Here is a 22,269-nt window from a genome sequence, read left to right as displayed (position 1 = left end):
ATTAGATTACTTACAGTGTGGAAACAGGCCCTTCGGCCCAACAAGTCCACACCACCCCGCCGAAGCGCAACCCACCCATACCCCTACATCTACCCCTTTCCTAACACTACGGGCAATTTAGCATGGCCAATTCACCTAACCCGCACATCTTTGGAGTGTGGGAGGAAACCGGAGCACCCGGAGGAAACCCACGCAGGCACGGGGAGAATGTGCAAACTCCACACAGAGAGTCACTCTCTCTCTCTCTCTCTCTCATGTTCTGTCTCTCTCGTGTTCTCTCTGTCTCTCGTGTTTTCTCTCTCTCTCGTGTTCTCGCTCTCTCTCTCTCCCTCGTGTTCACTCCACCATGTTCACTCCCTCTTGTCCACTCCCTCGTGTTCTCTCTCTCTCTCCCTCGTGTTCTCTCTCTCGTGTTTTCTCTCTCTCTCTCGTGTTCTCTCTCACTCTCTCGTGTTCTCTCTCTCTCTCGTGTTCTCTCTGTCTCTCGTGTTCTCTCTCTCCCTTGTGTTCCCTCTCTCTCGTGTGTTTTCTCTCTCTCTCTCTCTGTTTCTGTCTCTGTCTCTCTCTGTCTCTCTCTCCCTCGTGTTCTCTCTCTCTCTCCCTCGGGTTCTCTCTCCCTCATGTTCTCTCTCTCTCGCTCTCCCTCGTGTTCTCTCCCTCGTGTTCTCTCCCTCGTGTTCTCTCTCTCTCGTGTGTTTTTTCTCTGTCTCTCTGTCTGTCTCTCTCTGTCTCTCTCTGTCTCTCTCTCCCTTGTGTTCTCTCTCTCCCTCGTGTTCTCTCTCCCTCTCTCCTCGTGTTCTCTCTCTCTCTCTCTCTCCCTCCTGTTCTCTCTCTCTCGTGTGTTCTCACTCTCTCGTGTGTTCGGTCTCTGTGTCTCTCTGGCTCATGTTATCTGTCTCGCTCACGTTCTCTCTCTCCTTCATGATATTTCACTCTCTCTCTCGCTCGTGTTTTCTATCTTCCTCTCTCTCGTGCACTCTCTCTCTCGCTCGTGTTCGCTCTCGCTCTCACTCGCTCGCTCGTGTTCTCTCTCTCGTGCTCTTGCTCTCTCGTGTTTTCTCGCTCGTGTTCTCTCTCTCTTGCTCTTGTTTTCTCTCTCTCATTTGTTCTGATTCTCTCCTGCTCGTGTTCTCTCGCGCTCTCCCTCTCCCTTGCTCATGTTCGCTCTCTCTCTCGCGCTCTCTCTCTCACTCGTGTTCGCTCTCTCTCTCTCTGTCTCTCGCGCGTGCTCTCTCTCGCGCACTTTCTCACTCGCTCGCTCATGTTCTCTCTCTCACTCGTGCTCTCTCGCTCTCTCTTGCTCTCTCTCCCTCTCGCTCGCTCTCTCTCTCTCGTGTTCTCTCTCTCTGCCTCATGTTCTCTCTCCCTCGTGTTCTCTCTCTCTCTCCCTCGTGTTCTCTCTCTCTCTCCCTCGTGTTCTCTCTCCCTCTCTCCCTCGTGTTCTCTCTCTCTCTCTCCCTCGTGTTCTCTCTCTCTCTCTCTCGTATTCTCTCTCTCGTGTTCTCTCTCTCTCTCGTGTTCTCGCTCTCTCTCTCGTGTTCCCTCTCTCTTTCGTGTTCTCTCTCTCCCTCGTGTTTTCTCTCCCTTCCTTGTGTTTTCTCTCTCTCCCTCGTGTTCTCTCTTTCTCCCTCGTGTTCTCTCTCTCTCCCTCGTGTTCTCTCTCTCTCACCCTCTCTCCCTCGTGTTCTCTCTCCCTCTCTCCCTCGTTCTCTCTCTCTCTCTCTCCCTCATGTTCTCTCCCTCGTGTTCTCTCTCTCTGTCTCCCTCGTGTTCTCTCCCTCTCTCTCCCTCGTGTTCTCTCCATCGTGTTCTCTCCCTCGTGTTCTCTCTCTCTCGTGTGTTTTCTCTCTGTCTCTCTCTCTGTCTCTCTCTGTCTCTCTCTCCCTCGTGGTCTCTCTCCCTCTCTCCCTCGTGTTCTCCCCCTTCGTGTTCTCTCTCTCTCTCGTGTTCTCTCTCACTCTCTCTCGTGTTCTCTCTCTCTCCCTCGTGTTCTCACTCTCTCTCTCTCTCGTGTTCTCGCTCTCTCTCTCTCGTGTTCTCGCTCGCTCTCTCTCTCTCGTGTTCTCTCTCTCCCTCGTGTTCTCTCTCTCTTCCTCGTGTTCTCCCTCTCTCTCGTGTGTTTTCTCTCTCTCTCTCTCGTTCTGTCTCTCTCCTGCTCGTGTTCTCTCGCGCTCTCCCTCTCCCTCGCTCATGTTCGCTCTCTCTCTCGCGCTCTCTCTTTCTCGCTCGTGATATCTCTCACTCTCTCTCTGTCTTGCTCATGTTCTCTCTCTCTCGCGCACTCTCTCTCTCGCTCGCTCGTGTTCTCTCTCTCGCTCATGTTCACTCTCTCGCTCGTGTTCTCTCGCGCTCTCTCTCATGCTCTCTCTCCCTCTCGTTCGCTCTCTCTCTCTCGTTTTCTCTCTCTCTCCGACTCGTGTTCTCTCTCCCTCGCGTTCTCTCTCTCTCCCTCGTGTTTTCTCTCTCTTCCTAGCGTTCTCTCTCCCTCGCGTTCTCTCTTTCCCTCATGTTCTCTCTCTCTTGTGTTCTCTCTCTCTTGCGTGTTCTCTCTCTCGCGTGTTCTCTCTCTCGCGTGTTCTCTCCCTCGTGTTCTCTCTCTCTCTCGTGTTCTCTCTCTCTCGTGTTCTCTCTCTCTCTCGTGTTCTCTCTCTCGCGTGTTCTCTCCCTCATGTTCTCTCTCTCTCTCGTGTTCTCTCTCATGTTCTTATTCTCTCTATCTCGTGTGTTCTCTCTCGTGCGTTCGCTCTCTCTCGTGAGTTGTCTCTCTCTCGCTCATGTTATCTGTCTCTCTCGCTTGTGTTCTCTCCCTCACTCTCTCTCGCGCACTCTCGCTCGTGTTCTCATTCTATCTTTCGTGTTGTCACTCTCTCTCGTGTTCTCTCTCTCGTGTGTTCTCTGTTGTGTTTTTTCTCTCTCTCTCTCTGTCTCTCGCTCTTGTGTCCTCTCTCTCCCGCATGTTCTCTCCCTCGTGTTCTCTCTCTCTCCCTTGTGTTCTCTCTCTCTCGTGTGTTTTTTTTCTCTCTCTCTCTCTCTCTGTCCCCCTCTCTCTCTCTCTCTCTCTCCCTCGTGTACTCTCTCTCTCTCACTCGTGTTCTCTCTCTCTCTCTCTCCCTCATGTTCTCTCTCGTGTTATCTCTCTCTCTCTCTCTCTATCTCTCTCTCTCACTCGTGTTCTCCCTCTCGTGTTCTCTCTCTCTCTCTCGTGTTCTCTCTCTCATTCTCGCTCTCTCTCTCTCTCGTGTTCTCTCTCTCTCTCGTGTTCTCATTCTCTCTCTCATGTGTTCTCACTCTCTCGTGCGTTCGCTCTCTCTCGTGAGATGTCTCTCTCTCTCGCTCATGTTATCTGTCTCACTCGTGTTCTCTCCATCGTGTTCTCTCCCTCGTGTTCTCTCTCTCTCGTGTGTTTTCTCTCTGTCTCTCTCTCTGTCTCTCTCTGTCTCTCTCTCCCTCGTGGTCTCTCTCCCTCTCTCCCTCGTGTTCTCCCCCTTCGTGTTCTCTCTCTCTCTCGTGTTTTCTCTCTCTCTCCCTCGTGTTCTCGCTCTCTCTCTCTCTCTCTCTCTCGTGTTCTCGCTCTCTCTCTCGTGTTCTCGCTCGCTCTCTCTCTCTCTCTCGTGTTCTCTCTCTCTTTCTCCCTCGTGTTCTCTCTCTCTTCCTCGTGTTCTCCCTCTCTCTCATGTGTTTTCTCTCTCTCTCTCTCTCTCTCTCGTTCTGTCTCTCTCCTGCTCGTGTTCTCTCGCGCTCTCCCTCTCCCTCGCTCATGTTCGCTCTCTCTCTCGCGCTCTCTCTCTCTCGCTCGTGATCTCTCTCACTCTCTCTCTGTCTTGCTCATGTTCTCTCTCTCTCTCGCGCACTCTCTCTCTCGCTCGCTCGTGTTCTCTCTCTCGCTCATGTTCACTCTCTCGCTCGTGTTCTCTCGTGCTCTCTCTCCCTCTCGCTCGCTCTCTCACTCTCGTTTTCTCTCTCTCTCTCTCTCCGACTCGTGTTCTCTCTGCCTCGCGTTCTCTCTCTCTCCCTCGTGTTCTCTCTCTCTTCCTCGTGTTCTCTCTCTCTCCCTCGTGTTCTCTCTCTCTCTCTCGTGTTCTCTCTCTCTTTCGTGTTCTCTCTCTCCCTCGTGTTCTCTCTCTCTCCCTTGTGTTCTCTCTTTCTCCCTCGTGTTCTCTCTCTCTCGTGTGTTTTCTCTCTGTCTCTCTCTGTCTCTCTCTCCCTTGTGTTCTCTCTCTCTCTCCCTCGTGTTCTCTCTCCCTCTCTCCCTCGTGTTCTCTCTCTCTCTCTCCCTCGTGTTCTCTCTCTCTCGCTCGTGTTCTCTCTCCCTCTCTCCCTCGTGTTCTCTCCCTCTCTCTCCCTCGTGTTCTCTCCCTCGTGTTCTCTCTCTGTCTCTCATGTTCTCTCTCTCCCTCATGTTCTCTCTCTTGCGTGTTCTCTCTCTCTTGCGTGTTCTGTCTCTCGCGTGTTCTCTCTCTCGCGTGTTCTCTCCCTCGTGTTCTCTCTCTCTCTCGTGTGTTTTCTGTCTCTCTCTCGTGTTTTTTCTCTGTCTCTGTCTCTGTCTCTCCATCGTGTTCTCTCTCTCTTCCTCGTGTTCTCTTTCTCTTTCGTGTTCTCTCTCTGCCTCGTGTTCTCTCTCTCTCCCTCGTGTTCTCTCTCTCTCCCTTGTGTTCTCTCTCTCTCCCTCGTGTTCTCTCTCTCTCTCCCTCGTGTTCTCTCTCCCTCTCTCCCTCGTGTTCTCTCTCTCTCCCTCGTGTTCTCTCCCTCGTGTTCTCTCCCTCGTGTTCTCTCCCTCGTGTTCTCTCCCTCGTGTTCTCTCTCTCCCCTGTGCTCTCTCTCTCTCTCCCTCGTGTTCTCTCTCCCTCCCTTGTGTTCTCTCTCTCTCCCTCGTGTTCTCTCTCTCTCCCTCATGTTCTCTCTCTCTCGTGTTTTTTCTCTGTCTCTGTCTCTGTCTCTGTCTCTGTCTCTCCCTCGTGTTCTCTCTCTCTTCCTCGTGTTCTCTCTCTCTCTCTCATGTTCTCTCTCTCCCCTGTGTTCTCTCTCTCTCTCTCCCTCGTGTTCTCTCTCCCTCCCTTGTGTTCTCTCTCTCTCTCCCTCGTGTTCTCTCTCTCTCGTGTTTTTTCTCTGTCTCTGTCTCTGTCTCTGTCTCTGTCTCTCCCTCGTGTTCTCTCTCTTTCCCTCGTGTTCTCTCCCCCTCTCTCCCTCGTGTTCTCTCTCTCTCTCTCCATCGTGTTCTCCCCCTCGTGTTCTCTCTCTCTCTCATGTTCTGTCTCTCGTGTTCTCTCTGTCTCTCGTGTCCTCTCTGTCTCTCGTGTTCTCGCTCTCTCGTGTTCACTCTCTCTCTCTCCCTCGTGTTCTCTCTCTCTTCCTCGTGTTCTCTCTCTCTCCCTCGTGTTATCTCTCTCTTCCTCGTGTTCTCTCTTTCTCCCTCGTGTTCTCTCTCTCTCGTGTGTTTTCTCTCTGTCTCTCTCTGTCTCTCTCCCTCGTGTTCTCTCTCTCTCTCTCCCTCGTGTTCTCTCTCTCTCCCTTGTGTTCTCTCTCCCTCTCTCCCTCGTGTTCTCTCCCTCTCTCTCCCTTGTGTTCTCTCCCTCGTGTTCTCTCTCTGTCTCTCATGTTCTCTCTCTCTCTTGTGTTCTCGCTCTCTCTCTCGCTCGTGTTATCTCGTTCTCTCTTGCTCTCTCTCCCTCTCGCTCTCTCTCTCTCTGCCTCATGTTCTCTATCCCTCGTGTTCTCTCTCCCTATCTCCCTCGTGTTCTCCCTGCCTCTCTCCCTCGTGTTCTCTCTCTCTCTCTCGTGTGTTTTCACTCTCTCTGTCTCTCTCTCCATCGTGTTCTCTCTCCCTCTCTCCCTCGTGTTCTCTCTCTCTCTCCCTCTTGTTCTCTCCCTCTGGTTCTCTCTCTCTGTCTCTCTCTCGTGTTCTCTCTCTCTCGTGTTCTCTCTCGCTCTCTCTCTCTCTCTCTCGTGTTCTCGCTCTCTTTCGTGTTCTCTCTCTCCTTCATGTTTTCTCTCTCTCCCTCGTGTTCTCTCTCTCCCCTGTGTTCTCTCTCTCTCTCCCTCGTGTTCTCTCTCCCTCCCTTGTGCTCTCTCTCTCTCCCTCGTGTTCTCTCTCTCGTGTGTTTTCTCTCTCTCTGTCTCTGTCTGTCTCTCTCTCCCTCGTGTTCTCTCTCTCTCTCCCTCGTGTTCTCTCTCCCTCTCCCTCGTGTTCTCTCTCTCTCTCTCTCTCTCATGTTCTGTCTCTCTTTCGTGTTCTCTCTCTCCCTCGTGTTCTCTCTCTGTCCCTTGTGTTCTCTCTCTCTCCCTCGTGTTCTCTCTCCCTCTCCCTCGTGTTCTCTCTCTTTCTCCCTCGTGTTCTCTCTCTCTCGTGTGTTTTCTCTCTGTCTCTCTCTGTCTCTCTCTCCCTCGTGTTCTCTCTCTCTCCCTCCCTTGTGTTCTCTCTCTCTCTCCCTCGTGTTCTCTCTCTCTCGTGTTTTTTCTCTGTCTCTGTCTCTGTCTCTGTCTCTCCCTCGTGTTCTCTCTCTCTTTCCCTCGTATTCTCTCTCTCTTTCCCTCGTGTTCTCTCCCCCTCTCTCCCTCGTGTTCTCTCTCTCTCTCTCCATCGTGTTCTCCCCCTCGTGTTCTCTCTCTCTCTCTCTCTCTCTCTCTCTCATGTTCTGTCTCTCGTGTTCTCTCTGTCTCTCGTGTCCTCTCTGTCTCTCGTGTTCTCGCTATCTCGTGTTCACTCTCTCTCTCTACCTCGTGTTCTCTCTCTCTCCCTCGTGTTCTCTCTCTCTTCCTCGTGTTCTCTCTCTCTCCCTCGTGTTCTCTCTCTCTTCCTCGTGTTCTCTCTCTCTTCCTCGTGTTCTCTCTCTCTCCCTCGTGTTCTCTCTCTCCCCCTTGTGTTCTCTCTTTCTCCCTCGTATTCTCTCTCTCTCGTGTGTTTTCTCTCTGTCTCTCTCTCCCTCGTGTTCTCTCTCTCTCTCTCCCTCGTGTTCTCTCTCTCTCCCTCGTGTTCTCTCTCCCTCTCTCCCTCGTGTTCTCTCCCTCTCTCTCCCTTGTGTTCTCTCCCTCGTGTTCTCTCTCTGTCTCTCATGTTCTCTCTCTCTCTCGTGTTCTCGCTCTCTCTCTCGCTCGTGTTATCTCGTTCTCTCTTGCTCTCTCTCCCTCTCGCTCGCTCTCTCTCTCTGCCTCATGTTCTCTATTCCTCGTGTTCTCTCTCCCTCTCTCCCTCGTGTTCTCCCTACCTCTCTCCCTCGTGTTCTCTCTCTCTCTCGTGTGTTTTCACTCTCTCTGTCTCTGTCTTTCTCTCTCTGTCTCTCTCTCCATCGTGTTCTCTCTCCCTCTCTCCCTCGTGTTCTCTCTCACTCTCTCGTGTTCTCTCTCTCTCGTGTTCTCTCTGTCTCTCGTGTTCTCTCTCTCCCTTGTGTTCCCTCTCTCTCGTGTGTTTTCTCTCTCTCTTTCTCTGTTTCTGTCTCTGTCTCTCTCTGTCTCTCTCTCCATCGTGTTCTCTCTCACTCTCTCGTGTTCTCTCTCTCTCGTGTTCTCTCTGTCTCTCGTGTTCTCTCTCTCCCTTGTGTTCCCTCTCTCTCGTGTGTTTTCTCTCTCTCTTTCTCTGTTTCTGTCTCTGTCTCTCTCTGTCTCTCTCTCCATCGTGTTCTCTCTCCCTCTCTCCCTCGTGTTCTCTCTCTCTCTCCCTCGTGTTCTCTCTCTCTCTCCCTCTTGTTCTCTCCCTCATGTTCTCTCTCTCTGTCTCTCTCTCGTGTTCTCTCTCTCGCTCTCTCTCTCTCTCTCTCGTGTTCTCGCTCTCTTTCGTGTTCTCTCTCTCCTTCATGTTTTCTCTCTCTCCCTCGTGTTCTCTCTCTCCCCTGTGTTCTCTCTCTCTCTCCCTCGTGTTCTCTCTCCCTCCCTTGTGTTCTCTCTCTTTCTCGTGTTCTCTCTCTCGTGTGTTCTTTCTCTCTCTGTCTCTGTCTGTCTCTCTCTCTCTGTCTCTCTCTCCCTCGTGTTCTCTCTCTCTCTCCCTCGTGTTCTCTCTCTCTCTCCCTCGTGTTCTCTCTCCCTCTCCCTCGTGTTCTCTCTCCCTCTCTCCCTCGTGTTCTCTCTCCCTCTCTCCCTCATGTTCTGTCTCTCTCGTGTTCTCTCTGTCTCTCGTGTTTTCTCTCTCTCTCGTGTTCTCGCTCTCTAGTGTTCTCTCTCTCTCGTGTTCTCTCTCTCTCGTGCTCTCTCTCTCTCGTGTTCTCTCTCACTCTCTCGTGTTCTCTCTCTCTCGTGTTCTCTCTGTCTCTCGTGTTCTCTCTCTCCCTTGTGTTCCCTCTCTCTCGTGTGTTTTCTCTCTCTCTTTCTCTGTTTCTGTCTCTGTCTCTCTCTGTCTCTCTCTCCCTCGTGTTCTCTCTCTCTCTCCCTCGGGTTCTCTCTCTCTGTCTCTCTCTCGTGTTCTCTCTCTCTCGTGTTCTCTCTCTCGCTCTCTCTCTCTCGTGTTCTCGCTCTCTTTCGTGTTCTCTCTCTCCCTCATGTTTTCTCTCTCTCCCTCGTGTTCTCTCTCTCCCCTGTGTTCTCTCTCTCTCTCCCTCGTGTTCTCTCTCTCTCCCTTGTGTTCCCTCTCTCTCGTGTGTTTTCTCTCCCTCTTTCTCTGTTTCTGTCTCTGTCTCTCTCTGTCTCTCTCTCCCTCGTGTTCTCTCTCTCTCTCCCTCGGGTTCTCTCTCCCTCATGTTCTCTCTCTCTCTCTCTCCCTCGTGTTCTCTCTCTCTCGTGTGTTTTTTCTCTGTCTCTCTCTCTGTCTCTCTCTGTCTCTCTCTCCCTTGTGTTCTCTCTCTCCCTCGTGTTCTCTCTCCCTCTCTCCCTCGTGTTCTCTCTCTTTCTCTCTCTCCCTCCTGTTCTCTCTCTCTCGTGTGTTCTCACTCTCTCGTGTGTTCGGTCTCTGTGTCTCTCTGGCTCATGTTATCTGTCTCGCTCACGTTCTCTCTCTCCTTCGTGATATTTCTCTATCTCTCTCGCTCGTGTTTTCTATCTTCCTCTCTCTCATGCACTCTCTCTCTCGCTCGTGTTCGCTCTCGCTCTCACTCACTCGCTCGTGTTCTCTCTCTCTCGCTCGTGTTCTCTCTCGCTCGTGTTCTCTCTCTCGTGCTCTTGCTCTCTCGTGTTTTCTCGCTCGTGTTCTCTCTCTCTTGCTCTTGTTTTCTCTCTCTCATTTGTTCTGATTCTCTCCTGCTCGTGTTCTCTCGCGCTCTCCCTCTCCCTTGCTCATGTTCGCTCTCTCTCTCGCGCTCTCTCTCTCACTCGTGTTCGCTCTCTCTCTCTCTGTCTCTCACGCGTGCTCTCTCTCGCGCACTTTCTCACTCGCTCGCTCATGTTCTCTCTCTCACTCGTGTTCTCTCGCTCTCTCTTGCTCTCTCTCCCTCTCGCTCGCTCTCTCTCTCTCGTGTTCTCTCTCTCTGCCTCATGTTCTCTCTCCCTCGTGTTCTCTCTCTCTCTCCCTCGTGTTCTCTCTCCCTCTCTCCCTCGTGTTCTCTCTCTCTCTCCATCGTGTTCTCTCCCTCGTGTTCTCTCTCTCTCTCTCTCGTGTCCTCTCTCTCTCGTGTTCTCTCTGTCTCTCATGTTCTCTCTCTCTCGTGTTCTCCCTCTCTCTCTCTCTCTCGTGTTCTCGCTCTCTCTCCCTCGTGTTCTCTCCCTCGTGTTCTCTCCCTCGTGTTCTCTCTCTCTCGTGTGTTTTCTCTCTGTCTCTCTCTCTGTCTCTGTCTGTCTCTCTCTCTCCCTCGTGTTCTCTCTCCCTCTCTCCCTCATGTTCTCGCTCTCTCTCTCGCTCGTGTTCTCTCGCTCTCTCTTGCTCTCTCTCCTTCTCACTCGCTCTCCCTCTCGCTTGCTCTCTCTCCCTCATGTTCTCTCCCTCTCTCCCTCGTGTTCTCTCTCTCTCTCCCTCGTGTTCTCTCTCTCGTGTTCTCTCTCTCTCGTGTTCTCTCTCTCTCTCTCGTGTTCTCTCTCTCTCTCTCGTGTTCTCTCTCTCTCACGTGTTCTCTCTCTCATTCGTGTTTGCTCTCTCCCTCATGTTTTCTCTCTGTCTCTCGTGCTCTCTCTCTCTCGTGTTCTCTCTCTCTCTCGTGTTCTCTCTCTCTCGTGTTCTCTCTCTCTTTCGTGTTCTCTCTCTCCCTCATGTTTTCTCTCCCTCGTGTTCTCTCTCTCTCTCTCCCTCGTCTTCTCTCCCTCGTGTTCTCTCGCTCTCGTGTTCTCTCTCTCTCTCGTGTTCTCACTCTCTTTCGTGTTCTCTCTCTCCCTCATGTTTTCTCTCTCTCCCTCGTGTTCTCTCTCTCCCCTGTGTTCTCTCTGTCTCTCCCTTGTGTTCTGTCTCCCTCCCTTGTGTTCTCTCTCTCTTCCTTGTGTTCTCTCTCTCTCGTGTGTTTTCTCTCTCTGTCTCTGTCTCTGTCTCTCTCTCTCTCTCCCTTGTGTTCTCTCTCTCTCTCCCTTGTGTTCTCTCTCTCTCTCCCTCGTGTTCTCTCTCCCTCTCTTCCTCGTGTTCTCTCCCTCGTGTTCTGTCTCCTCCCTCGTGTTCTCTCTCTCTCTCCCTCGTGTTCTCTCTCCCTCTCTCCCTCGTGTTCTCTCCCTCGTGTTCTGTCTCCTCCCTCGTGTTCTCTCTCTCTCTCTCTCCCTCGTGTTCTCTCTCTCTCTCCCTCGTGTTTTCTCTCTCTCTCTCTCCCTCGTGTTCTCTCTCTCTCGTGTTCTCTCTCTCTCTCGTGTTCTTGCTCTCTTTCGTGTTCTCTCTCTCCCTCGTGTTTTCTCTCTCTCTCTCTCCCTCGTGTTCTGTCTCCCTCCCTTGTGTTCTCACGGTGGCACAGTGGTTAGCACTGCTGCCTCACAGCGCCAGGGACCTGGGTTCAGTTCCTGCCTCAGGCGACTGACTGTGTGGAGTATGCACATTCTCCCCGTGTCTGCGTGGGTTTCCTCCGGGTGCTCCGGTTTCCTCCCATAGTCCAAAGATGTTCAGGTCAGGTGAATTGGCTATGCTAAATTGCCCGTAGTGTTAGGTAGGGGTATGGGTGGGTTGCCCCCCGAGGGGCGGTGTGGACTTGTTGGGCCGAAGGGCCTGTTTCCACACTGTAAGTAATCTAATCTAATCTAATCTAATCTAATCCCTTGTGTTCTCTCTCTCTCTCGTGTGTTTTCTCTCTCTGTCTCTGTCTCTGTCTCTCTCTCTCTCCCTTGTGTTCTCTCTCTCTCTCCCTTGTGTTCTCTCCCTCTCTCCCTCGTGTTCTCTCCCTCGTGTTCTGTCTCCTCCCTTGTGTTCTCTCTGTCTCATTTGTGTTCTCTCTCTCTCGTGTGTTTTCTCTCTCTGTCTCTGTCTCTCTCTCTCTCTCTCTCTCCCTTGTGTTCTCTCTCTCTCTCCCTCGTGTTCTCTCTCCCTCTCTCCCTCGTGTTCTCTCCCTCGTGTTCTCTCTCTCTCCCTCGTGTTCTCTCTCCATCTCTCCCTCATGTTCTCTCCCTCGTGTTCTCTCTCTCTCTCTCATGTTCTCTCTCTCTCGTGTTCTCTCTCTCTCGTGTTCTCTCTCTCTCTCGTGTTCTCTCTCTCTCTCGTGTTCTCTCTCTCTCGTGTTCTCTCTCTCTCGTGTTCTCTCTCTCTCTAGTGTTCTCGCTCTCTCTCCTGTTCTCTCTCTCGCTCCCTCGTGTTCTCTCTCTCTTCCTCATGTTCTCTCTCTCTCGTGTGTTTTCTCTCTAACTCGTGTTCTCTCCCTCTTTCGTGTTCTCTCTCTTCCTCATGTTTTCTCTCTCTCCCGTTTTCTCTCTCTCTCTCCCTCGTGTTCTCTCTCTCTCCCTCGTGTTCTCTCTCTCCCCCTCGTGTTCTCTCTCCCTCGTGTTCTCTCTCTCCCCCTCGTGTTCTCTCTCCCTTGTGTGTTTTCACTCTCTCTCTCTCATTTTCTCTCTCTCCCTCATGTTTTCTCTCTCTCCCCTGTGTTCTCTCCCTCTCCCTTGTGTTCTCTCCCTCTCCCTTGTGTTCTCTCTCTCTCCCCCTCGTGTTCCCTCTCTCTCGTGTGCTTTCTCTCTCTCTTTCTCTGTCTCTGTCTCTCTCTGTCTCTCTCCCTCGTGTTCTCTCTCCCTCTCTCCCTCGTGTTCTCTCTCTCTCTCTCTCTCTCTCGTGTTCTCTCTCTCTCTCGTGTTCTCTCTCTCTCGTGTTCTCTCTGTCTCTCGTGTTCTCTCTCTCTCGTGTTCTCGCTCTCTCTCTCTCTCTCGTGTTCTCGCTCTCTCTCTCTCTCGTGTTCTCTCTCTCTTCCTCGTGTTCTCTCTCTCTCTCGTGTGTTTTCTCTCTCTCTCTCTCGTGTTCTCTCTCTGTTTCGTGTTCTCTCTCTCCCTCATGTTGTCTCTCTCTCCCCTGTGTTCTCTCTCTCCCTTGTGTTCTCTCTCTCTCCCTCGTGTTCTCTCTCTCTCCCTCGTGTTCTCTCTCTCTCCCTCGTGTTCTCTCTCTCTCCCTTGTGTTCTCTCTCTCTCCCTCGTGTTCCCTCTCTCGTGTGTTTTCTCTCTCTCTGTCTCTGTCTCTCTCTGTCTCTCTCTCCCTCGTGTTCTCTCTCTCTCTCTCTCTCTCCCTCGTGTTCTCTCCCTCGTGTTCTCTCCCTCGTGTTCTCTCCTTCGTGTTCTCTCCCTCTCGTGTTCTCGCTCTCTCTCGTGTTCTCGCTCTCTCTCTGTCTCTCTCTCTCGTGTTCTTGCTCTCTCTCTCGTGTTCTCTCTCTTTCTCTCTCTGTCTCCCTCGTATTCTCTCTCTCTCCCTTGTGTTCTCTCTCTCTCGTATTCTCATTCTCTCTCTCTCGTGTGTTCTCACTCTCTCGTGCGTTCGCTCTCTCATGAGTTGTCTCTCTCTCTCTCTCGCTCATGTTCTCTCCCTCACTCTCTCTCGTGCACTCTCTCTCTCGCTCGTGTTCTCGTTCTATCTTTCGTGTTCTCACACTCTCTCGTGTTCTTTCTCTCGTGTGTTCTCCCTTGTGTGTTTTCTCTCTCTCTCTCTCTCGTGTTCTCTCTCTCTCTCCCTCGTGTTCTCTCTCTCCCTTGTGTTCTCTCCCTCGTGTTCTCTCTCTTTCTCCCTCGTGTTCTCTATCTCTCTCCCTCGTGTTCTCTCTCTCGTGTGTTTTCTCTCTCGTGTGTTTTCTCTCTCTCTCTGTCTCTCTCTCCCTCGTGTTCTCTCTCTCTCTCTCTCCCTCGTGTTCTCTCTCCCTCGTGTTTTCTCTCTCTCTCTCCCTCTGTTCTCTCTCTCTCGTGTGTTCTCACTCTCTCGCGTGTTCGCTCTCTCTGTCTCTCTCGCTCATGTTATCTGTCTCGGTCATGTTCTCTCTCTCGTTCATGATTTTTCTCTCTCTCTCTCTTTCTCTCTCTCTCTCGCTCGTGTTCTCTCTCTCTCTCTCTCGCTCGTGTTTTCTATCTCGTTCTCTCTCGCGCACTCTCTCTCTCGCTCGTGTTCGCTCTCGCTTGCTCGCTCGTGTTCTCTCTCTCTCGCTCGTGTTCTCTCTCTCGTGCTCTTGCTCTCTCGTGTTTTCTCGCTCGTGTTCTCTCTCTCTTGCTCATGTTCTCTCTCTCTCGCTCGTGTTCTCTCTCTCACTCTCTCTCTCTCTCTCTCTCTCTCTCTCTCTCTCGCTCGTGTTTTCTATTTCGCTCTCTCTCGCGCACTCTCTCTCTCGCTTGTGTTCGCTCTCGCTCGCTCGCTCGTGTTCTCTCTCTCGGGCTCTTGCTCTCTCGTGTTTTCTCGCTCGTGTTCTCTCTCTCTCGTGTTCTCTCTCTCTTGCTCATGTTTTCTCTCTCTCGTTTGTTCTGATTCTCTCCTGCTCGTGTTCTCTCGCGCTCTCCCTCTCCCGTGCTCATGTTCACTCTCTCTCTCGCGCTCTCTCTCTCGCTCATGTTCGCCCTCTCTCTCTTTCGCACGCGCTGTCTCTCGAGCACTCTCTCGCTCGCTCGTGTTCTCTCCCTCGCGTTCTCTCTCTCTCCCTCGCGTTCTCTCTCTCTCCCTTGCGTTCTCTCTCTCCCTTGTGTTCTCTCTCGCTCCCTCGTGTTCTCTCTCTCTCGTGTTCTCTCTCTCTCGTGTTCTCTCTCTCGTGTTCTCTCTCTCTGGTGTGTTCTCTCTCTATCGTGTTCTCTCTCTCACGTGTTCTCTCTCTCTCTCTCGTGTGTTTTCACTCTCTCTCTCTCTCTCTGTCTCTCTCTCCCTCGTGTTCTCTCTCTCTCGTGTTCTCTCTCTCTCTCTCTCCCTCCTGTTCTCTCTCTCTTTCTCGTGTTCTCTCTCTCTCTCCCTTGTGTTCTCTCTCTCCCTTGTGTTCTCTCTCTCTCGTGTTCTCATTGTCTCTCTCTCGTGTGTTCTCACTTTCTCGTGCGTTCGCTCTCTGTCGTGAGTTGGCTCTCTCTCTCTCTCACTCATGTTATCTGTCTCTCGCTCATGTTCTCTCCCTCACTCTCTCTCGCGCACTCTCTCTCTCGCTCGTGTTCTCATTCTATCTTTCGTGTTCTCACTATCTCTCGTGTTCTTTCTCTCGTGTGTTCTCCGTTGTGTGTTTTGTCACTCTCTCTCTTTCTCTCGTGTTCTCTCTCTCTCTCTCTCGTGTTCTCTCTCTCTCTCCCTCGTGTTCTCTCTCTCTGCCTCATGTTCTCTATCCCTCGTGTTCTCTCTCCCTCTCTCCCTCGTGTTCTCTCTCCCTCTCTCCCTCGTGTTCTCGCTCTCTCTCTCTCTCTCTCTCTCCCTCGTGTTCTCTCTCTCTTGTGTGTTTTCACTCTCTCCCTCGTGTTCTCTCTCTCTCTCCCCTGTGTTCTCTCTCTCTCTCCCTCGTGTTCTCTCTCTCTCGTGTGTTTTCTCTCTCTCTGTCTCTGTCTCTCTCTTTCTGTCTCTCTCTCCCTCGTGTTCTCTCTCTCTCATGTTCTCTCTCTCGTGTTCTCTCTGTCTCTCGTGTTGTCTCTCTCTCTCTCTCGTGTTCTCGCTCTCTCTCTCTCGTGTTCTCGCTCTCTCTCTCTCGTGTTCTCGCTCTCTCTCTCTCGTGTTCTCGCTCTCTTTCATGTTCTCTCTCTCCCTCATGTTTTCTCTCTCTCCCTCGAGTTCTCTCTCTCCACTTTGTTCTCTCTCTCTCTCCCTCGTGTTCTCTCTCCCTCGCTTGTGTTCTCTCTCTCTCCCTCGTGTTCTCTCCCTCTCTCCCTCGTGTTCTCTTCCTCTCTCGTGTTCTCGCTCTCTCTCTCTCGTTTTCACTCTCTCTCTCCCTCGTGTTCTCTCTCTCTTCCTCGTGTTCTCTCTCTCTCTCTCTCTCTCGTGTTCTCTCTCTCTTTCGTGTTCTCTTTCTCTTTCGTGTTCTCTCTCTCCCTCATGTTCTCTCTCTCTCCCTTGTGTTCTCTCTTTCTCCCTCGTGTTCTCTCTCTCTCCCTCGTGTTCTGTCCCCCTCCCTTCTGTTCTCTCTCTCTCCCTCGTGTTCTCTCTCTCTCGTGTGTTTTCTCTCTCTGTCTCTGTCTCTGTCTCTCTGTCTCTGTCTCTCTCTCCCTCGTGTTCTCTCTCTCTCTCCCTCGTGTTCTCTCTCTCGTGTTCTGTCTGTCTCTCGTGTTCTCTCTGTCTCTCGTGTTCTCTCTCTCTCTCATGTTCTCGCTCTCTCTCTTGTGTTCTCTCTCTCTCTTTCGTGTTCTCTCTCTCCCTCATGTTTTCTCTTTCTCCCTCGTGTTTTCTCTCTCTCACTCGTATTCTCTCTTTCTCCCTTGTGTTCTCTCTCTCCCTCGTGTTCTCTCTCTCTCGTGTATTTTCTCTTCTCTCTGTCTCAGTCTCTGTCTCTCTCTCTCTGTCTCTCTCTCCCTCATGTTCTCTCTCTATCTCCCTCGTGTTCTCTCTCTCTCTCGTGTTCTCGCTCTCTTTCGTGTTCTCTCTCTCCCTCGTGTTCTCTCTCTCGTGTGTTTTCACTCTCTCTGTCTCTCTCTCTCTCTCTCTCTCTAGTTCTCTCTCCCTCTCTCCCTCGTGTTCTCTCTCTCTCTCCCTCGTGTTCTCTCCCTCGTGTTCTCTCTCTCTGTCTCTCTCTCGTGTTCTCTCTCTCTCGTGTTCTCTCTCTCTCGTGTTCTCTCTCTCTCGTGTTCTCGCTCTCTCTCTCGTGTTCTCGCTCTCTTTCGTGTTCTCTCTCTCCCTCATGTTTTCTCTCTCTCCCTCGTGTTCTCTCTCTCCCCTGTGTTCTCTCTCTCTCTCCCTCGCGTTCTCTCTCTCTCCCTCGTGTTCTCTCTCTCCCCTGTGTTCTCTCTCTCTCCCTCGTGTTCTCTCTCCCTCCCTCGTGTTTCTATCTCTCTCCCTCGTGTTCTCTCTTTCTCGTGTGTTTTCTCTCTCTGTCTCTGTCTCTGTCTCTCTCTCCCTCGTGTTCTCTCTCTCTCTCCCTCGTGTTCTCTCTCCCTCGTGTTCTCTCCCTCGTGTTCTCTCTCCCTCTCCCCTCGTGTTCTCTCTCTCTCTCTCCCTCGTGTTCTCTCCCTCGTGTTCTCTCTCTCTCTCTCTCTCTCTATCTCTCTCGTGTCCTCTCTCTCTCGTGTTCTCTCTGTCTCTCATGTTCTCTCTCTCTCTCGTGTTCTCGCTCGCTCTCTCTCGTGTTCTCTCTCTCTTTCATGTTCTCTCTCTCCCTCATGTTTTCTCTCTCTCCCTCGTGTTCTCTCTCTCCCCTGTGTTCTCTCTCTCTCTCTCCCTCGTGTTCTCTCTCCCTCCCTCATGTTTTCTCTCTCTCCCTCGTTGTCTCTCTCTCCCCTGTGTTCTCTCTCTCTCTCCCTCGTGTTCTCTCTCCCTCCCTCATGTTTTCTCTCTCTCCCTCATGTTCTCTCTCTCCCCTGTGTTCTCTCTCTCTCTCCCTCATTTTCTCTCTCCCTCCCTTGTGTTCTCTCTCTCTCCCTCGTGTTCTCTCTCTCTCGTGTGTTTTCTCTCTCTCCCTCGTGTTCTCTCTCTCTCCCTCGTGTCCTCTCTCTTTCTCCTCCCTCGTGTTCTCTCTCTTTCTCTCCCTCGTGTTCTCTCCCTCGTGTTCTCTCTCTCTCTCGTGTTCTCTGTCTCTCGTGTTCTCTCTCTCTCTTGTTATCGCTCTCTCTCTCTCTCTCTCCCTCGTGTTCTCTCTCTCTCCCTCGTGTTCTCTCTCTCCCTTGTGTTCTCTCCCTTCGTGTTCTCTCTCTCTCTCTCTCGTGTGTTTTCTCTCTCGTGTGTTTTCTCTCTCGTGTGTTTTCTCACTCTCTCTCTCTGTCTCTCTCTCCCTCGTGTTCTCTCTCCCTCGTGTTCTCTCTCTCTTGCTCATGTTCTCTCTCTCTCCCTCGTGTTCTCTCTCTCTCCCTCGTGTTCTCTCTCTCTCGTGTGTTCTCACTCTCTCGCGTGTTCGCGCTCTCTGTCTCTCTCGCTCATGTTATCTGTCTCGCTCAAGTTCTCTCTCTCGTTCGTGATATTTCTCTCTCTCTCTCTCGCTCGTGTTCTCTCTCTCTCTCGCTCGTGTTTTCTATCTCGCTCTCTCTCGCGCAATCTCTCTCTCGCTCGTGTTCTCTCTCTCGCTCGTGCTCTCTCTCTCCGTGCACTTGCTCTCGTGTTTTCTCGCTCGTGTTCTCTCTCTCTCATTTGTTCTGATTCTCTCCTGCTCGTGTTCTCTCGCGCTCTCCCTCTCCCTTGCTCATGTTCGCTCTCTCTCTCCCGCACACTCTCTCGCTCGTGTTCGCTCTCTCTCTCTCTGTCTCTCGCGCGTGCTATCTCTCGCGCACCCTCTCTCACTCGCTCGCTCGTGTTCTTTCTCTCGCTCATGTTCTCTCGCTCTCTCTTGCTCTCTCTCCCTCTCGCTCGCTCGCTCTCTCTCTCGGGTTCTCTCTCTCTGCCTCATGTTCTCTCTCCCTCGTGTTCTCTCTCTCTCTCGTGTGTTTTCTCTCTCGTGTTCTCTCTCTCCCTCGTGTTCTCTCTCTCTCTCCCTCGTGTTCTCTCTCCCTCTCTCCCTCGTGTTCTCTCTCTCTCTCTCCCCTCGTGTTCTCTCCGTCGTGTTCTCTCTCTCTCTCGTGTTCTCGCTCTCTCTCTCGCTTGTGTTCTCTTGATCTCTCCCTCTCTCTCCCTCTCTCCCTCGTGTTCTCTCTCTCTCTCTCTCCCTCGTGTTCTCTCTCTCTCTCTCTCTCTCTCCCTCGTGTTCTCTCTCTTCCTCGTGTTCTCTCTCTCCCCCGCTCTCTCTCGTGTTTTCTCTCTTTCGTGTTCTCTCTCTCCTCATGTTTTCTCTCTCCCCCCTGTGTTCTCTCTCTCTCCCTCGTGTTCTCTCTCTATCTCTTGTGTTCTCTCTCTCTCCCCTCGTGTTCTCTCTCTCTCTCGTGTGTTTTCTCTGTCTCTCTCTCTCTGTCTCTCTCTGTCTCTCTCTCCCTCGTGTTCTCTCTCTGTCTCTCCCTCGTGTTCTCTCTCCCTCTCTCCCTCATGTTCTCTCTCTCTGTCCCTCGTGTTCTCTCCCTCGTGTTCTCTCTCTCTCTCTCTCTCTCTTGTGTTCTCTCTCTCTCTCTCTCGTGTTCTCTCTCTCTAGTGTTCTCTCTGTCTCTCATGTTCTCTCTCTCTCTCGTGTTCTCGCCCTCTCTCTCGTGTTCTCTCGCTCTCTCTTGCCCTCTCTCTCTCGTGTTCTCTCTCTCTGCCTCATGTTCTCTCTCCCTTGTGTTCTCTCTCCCTTGTGTTCTCTCTCTCTCTCTCCCTTGTGTTCTCTCTCTCGCGTGCTCTCTCTGTTTCTCGTGTTCTCTCTCACTCTCGTGTTCTCGCTCTTTCTCTCGTGTTCTCGCTCTCTCTCTCTCGTGTTCTCTCTCTCCCCTGTGTGCTCTCTCTCTCTCCCTCGTGTTCTGTCTCCCTCCCTTGTGTTCTCTCTCTCTCCCTCGTGTTCTCTCTCTCTCGTGTGTTTTCACTCTCTCTGTCTCTGTCTCTCTCTCTCTCTCTCTAGTTCTCTCTCCCTCTCTCCCACGTGTTCTCTCTCTCTCTCTCCCTCGTGTTCTCTCCCTCGTGTTCTCTCTCTCCCCTGTGTTCTCTCTCTCTCCCTCGTGTTCTCTCTGTCTCGTGTTCTCTCTCTCTCTCGTGTTCTCGCTCTCTTTTGTGTTCTCTCTCTCCCTCATGTTTTCTCTCTCTCCCTCGTGTTCTCTCTCTCCCCTGTGTTCTCTCTCTCGTGTGTTTTCTCTCTCTCTCTCTCTCTCTCCCTCTCTCTCTCGTGTTCTCGCGCTCTCTCTCTCTCGTGTTGTCTCTCTCTTTCGTGTTCTCTCTCTCCCTCATGTTTTCTCTCTCTCCCTCGTGTTCTCTCTCTCTCCCTCGTGGTCTCTCTCTCTCTCTCCCTTGTGTTCTCTCCCTCGTGTTCTCTCTGTCTATCTCTCGTGTTCTCTCTCTCTCGTATTCTCTCTGTCTCTCGTGTTCTCTCTGTCTCTCGCGTTCTCGCTCTCTCTCTCGTGTTCTCTCTCTCTTTCGTGTTCTCTCTCTCCCTCATGTTTTCTCTCTCTCCCTCGTGTTCTCTCTTTCTCCCTTGTGTTCTCTCTCTCTCCCTCGTGTTCTCTCTCTCTCGTGTGTTTTCTCTTGTGTCTCTCTCACTCTGTCTCTCTGTCTCTCTCTCCCTCTTGTTCTCTCTCCCTCTCTCCCTCGTGTTCTCTCTCTCTCTCTCTCTCTCCCTCGTGTTCTCTCTCCCTCTCTCCCTCGTGTTCTCTCTCTCTCTCTCTCTCTCTCCCTCGTGTTCTCTCCCTCGTGTTCTCTCTCTGTCTCTCGTGTTCTCTCTCTCTCTCGTGTTCTCACTCTCTCGCTCGTGTTCTCTCGCTCTCTCTTGCTCTCTCTCCCTCTCGCTCGCTCTCTCTCTCTCCCTCTCTCCCTCGTGTTCTCTCTCTCTCTCCCTCATGTTCTCTCTCTCTCGTGTGTTTTCTCTCTCTCTGTCTCTCTCTCTCCCTCGTGTTCTCTCTCTCTCCCTCGTGTTCTCTCTCTCTTCCTCGTGTTTTCTCTCTCTCTCTCTCGTGTTTTCTCTCTCTCTCCCTCGTGTTTTCTCTCTTTCGTGTTCTCTCTCTCCCTCATGTTTTCTCTCTCTCCCCTGTGTTCTCTCTCTCTCCCTCGTGTTCTCTCTCTATCCCTTGTGTTCTCTCTCTATCCCTTGTGTTCTCTCTCTCTCCCTCGTGTTCTCTCTCTCTCTCGTGTGTTTTCTCTGTCTCTCTCTCCCTCGTGTTCTCTCTCCGTCTCTCCCTCATGTTCTCTCTCTCTCTCCCTCGTGTTCTCTCTCCCTCTCTCCCTCATGTTCTCTCTCTCTGTCCCTCGTGTTCTCTCCCTCGTGTTCTCTCTCTCTCTCTCTCGTGTTCTCTCTCTCTAGTTTCTCTCTGTCTCTCATGTTCTCTCTCTCTCGTGTTCTCGCCCTCTCTCTCGTGTTCTCTCGCTCTCTCTTGCTCTCTCTCCCTCTTGCTTGCTCTCTCTCTCTCGTGTTCTCTCTCTCTGCCTCATGTTCTCTCTCCCTCGTGTTCTCTCTCTCTCCCTTATGTTCTCTCTCTCTCCCTCGTGTTCTCTCTCTCTTGTGTGTTTTCTCTCTCTCGTGTTCTCTCTCTCCCTCATGTTCTCTCTCTCTCTCTCGTGTTCTCTCTCTTTCTCTCCCTCGTGTTCTCTCTTTCTCTCGTGTTCTCGCTCTCTCTCTCGCTCGTGTTCTCTCGCTCTCTCTTGCTCTCTCTCCCTCTCGCCCTCTCTCTCGTGTTCTCTCTCACTGCCTCATGTTCTCTCTCTCACCTTCGTGTTCTCTCACCCTCTCTCTCTCGTGTTCTCTGTCTCTCTCTCTCCCTCGTGTTCTCTCTCTCGTGTTCTCTCTCTCTCTCTCTCATGTTCTCTCTCTCTCTCGTGTGTTTTCTCTCTCTCTGTCTCTGTCTCTGTCTCTCTATCTCTGTCTCTCTCTCCCTCGTGTTCTCTCTCTCTCTCTCCCTCGTGTTCTCTCTCTCTTGCTTGTGTTTTCTCTCTCTCATTTGTTCTGATTCTCTCCTGCTCGTGTTCTCTCGTGCTCTCCCTCTCCCTTGCTCATGTTCGCTCTCACTCTCGCGCTCTCTCTCTCCCTCGTGTTCTCTCTCTCTCATGTGTTTTCTCTCTCTCTGTCTTTGTCTCTCTCTCTCTCTCTCTCTCTCTCTCTCTCTCTCTCTCTCTCTCTCTCTCTCTCTCTCTCTGTCTCTCTCTCCCTCGTGTTCTCTCTCTCTCTCTCTCCCTCGTGTTCTCTCCCTCGTGTTCTCTCTCTCTCTCTCTCGTGTTCTCTCTCTCACTCATGTTTTCTCTCTCTCGTGTTCTCTCTCTCTAGTGTTCTCTCTGTCTCTCATGTTTTCTCTCTCTCTTGTGTTCTCGCTCTCTCTCTCGCTCGTGTTCTCTCGCTCTCTCTTGCTCTCTCTCACTCGCTCTCTCTCTCGTATTCTCTCTCTCTGCATCATGTTCTCTATCCCTCGTGTTCTCTCTCCCTCTCTCCCTCGTGTTCTCTCTCCCTTTCTCCCTCGTGTTCTCTCTCTCCCCTGTGTTCTCTCTCTCTCTCCCTCGTGTTCTCTCTCTCTCCCTTGTGTTCTCTCTCTCTCCCTCGTGTTCTCTCTCTCTCATGTGTTTTCTCTCTCTCTGTCTCTGTCTCTGTCTCTCTCTCTCTCTGTCTCTCTCTCCCTCGTGTTCTCTCTCTCTCTCACTCTCTCCCTCGTGTTCTCTCCCTCGTGTTCTCTCTCTCTCTCTCTCGTGCTCTCTCTCTCTAGTGTTCTCTCTGTCTCTCATGTTCTCTCTCTCTCGCTCGTGTTCTCGCTCTCTCTCTCGCTCGTGTTCTCTCACTCTCTCTTGCTCTCTCTCACTCTCGCTCGCTCGCTCTCTCTCTCGTGTTCTCTCTATCTGCATCATGTTCTCTATCCCTCGTGTTCTCTCTCCCTCTCTCCCTCGTGTTCTCTCTCCCTCTCTCCCTCGTTTTCTCTCTCTCTCGTGTGTTTTCACTCTCCCCCTCGTGTTCTCTCTCCCTCCCTTGTGTTCTCTCTCTCTCCCTCGTGTTCTCTCTCTCTCATGTGTTTTCTCTCTCTCTGTCTCTGTCTCTCTCTCTCTCTCTGTCTCTCTCTCCCTCGTGTTCGCTCTCCCTCTCTCCCTCATGTTCTCTCTCTCTCTCTCCCTCCCTCGTGTTCTCTCCCTCGTGTTCTCTCTCTCTCTCTCGTGTTCTCTCTCTCTCTCGTGTTCTCGCTCTCTCTCTCTCTCTCGTGTTCTCACTCTCTCTCTCGTGTTCTCTCTCTCTCTCTCGTGTTCTCTCTCTCTTTCGTGTTCTCTCCCTCCCTCGTGTTCTCTCTCTCTCATGTTTACTCTCTGTCTCTCTCTCTCTCTCTCCCTCGTGTTCTCTCTCTCTCTCCCTCGTGTTCTCTCTCTCTCTCTCCCTCGTG

General features: G+C 52.0%; 2 protein-coding genes across 5 annotated transcripts in view; both read right to left on the bottom strand.

Moving 5' to 3' along the window:
* sanbr (SANT and BTB domain regulator of CSR) overlaps positions 1 to 22,269 on the bottom strand; it is an 808,920-nt gene that overhangs the window by 199,731 nt on the left and 586,920 nt on the right. The window lies entirely within an intron of this gene.
* LOC140482629 (uncharacterized) overlaps positions 1 to 22,269 on the bottom strand; it is a gene marked incomplete at its 5' end in the record, with an annotated part of 91,392 nt that overhangs the window by 66,829 nt on the left and 2,294 nt on the right. The window lies entirely within an intron of this gene.

This window comes from Chiloscyllium punctatum, chromosome 11, assembly GCF_047496795.1.
Source record: "Chiloscyllium punctatum isolate Juve2018m chromosome 11, sChiPun1.3, whole genome shotgun sequence".
Taxonomy (NCBI): domain Eukaryota; kingdom Metazoa; phylum Chordata; class Chondrichthyes; order Orectolobiformes; family Hemiscylliidae; genus Chiloscyllium; species Chiloscyllium punctatum.
This window is presented reverse-complemented; position numbering and strand designations above follow the sequence as displayed.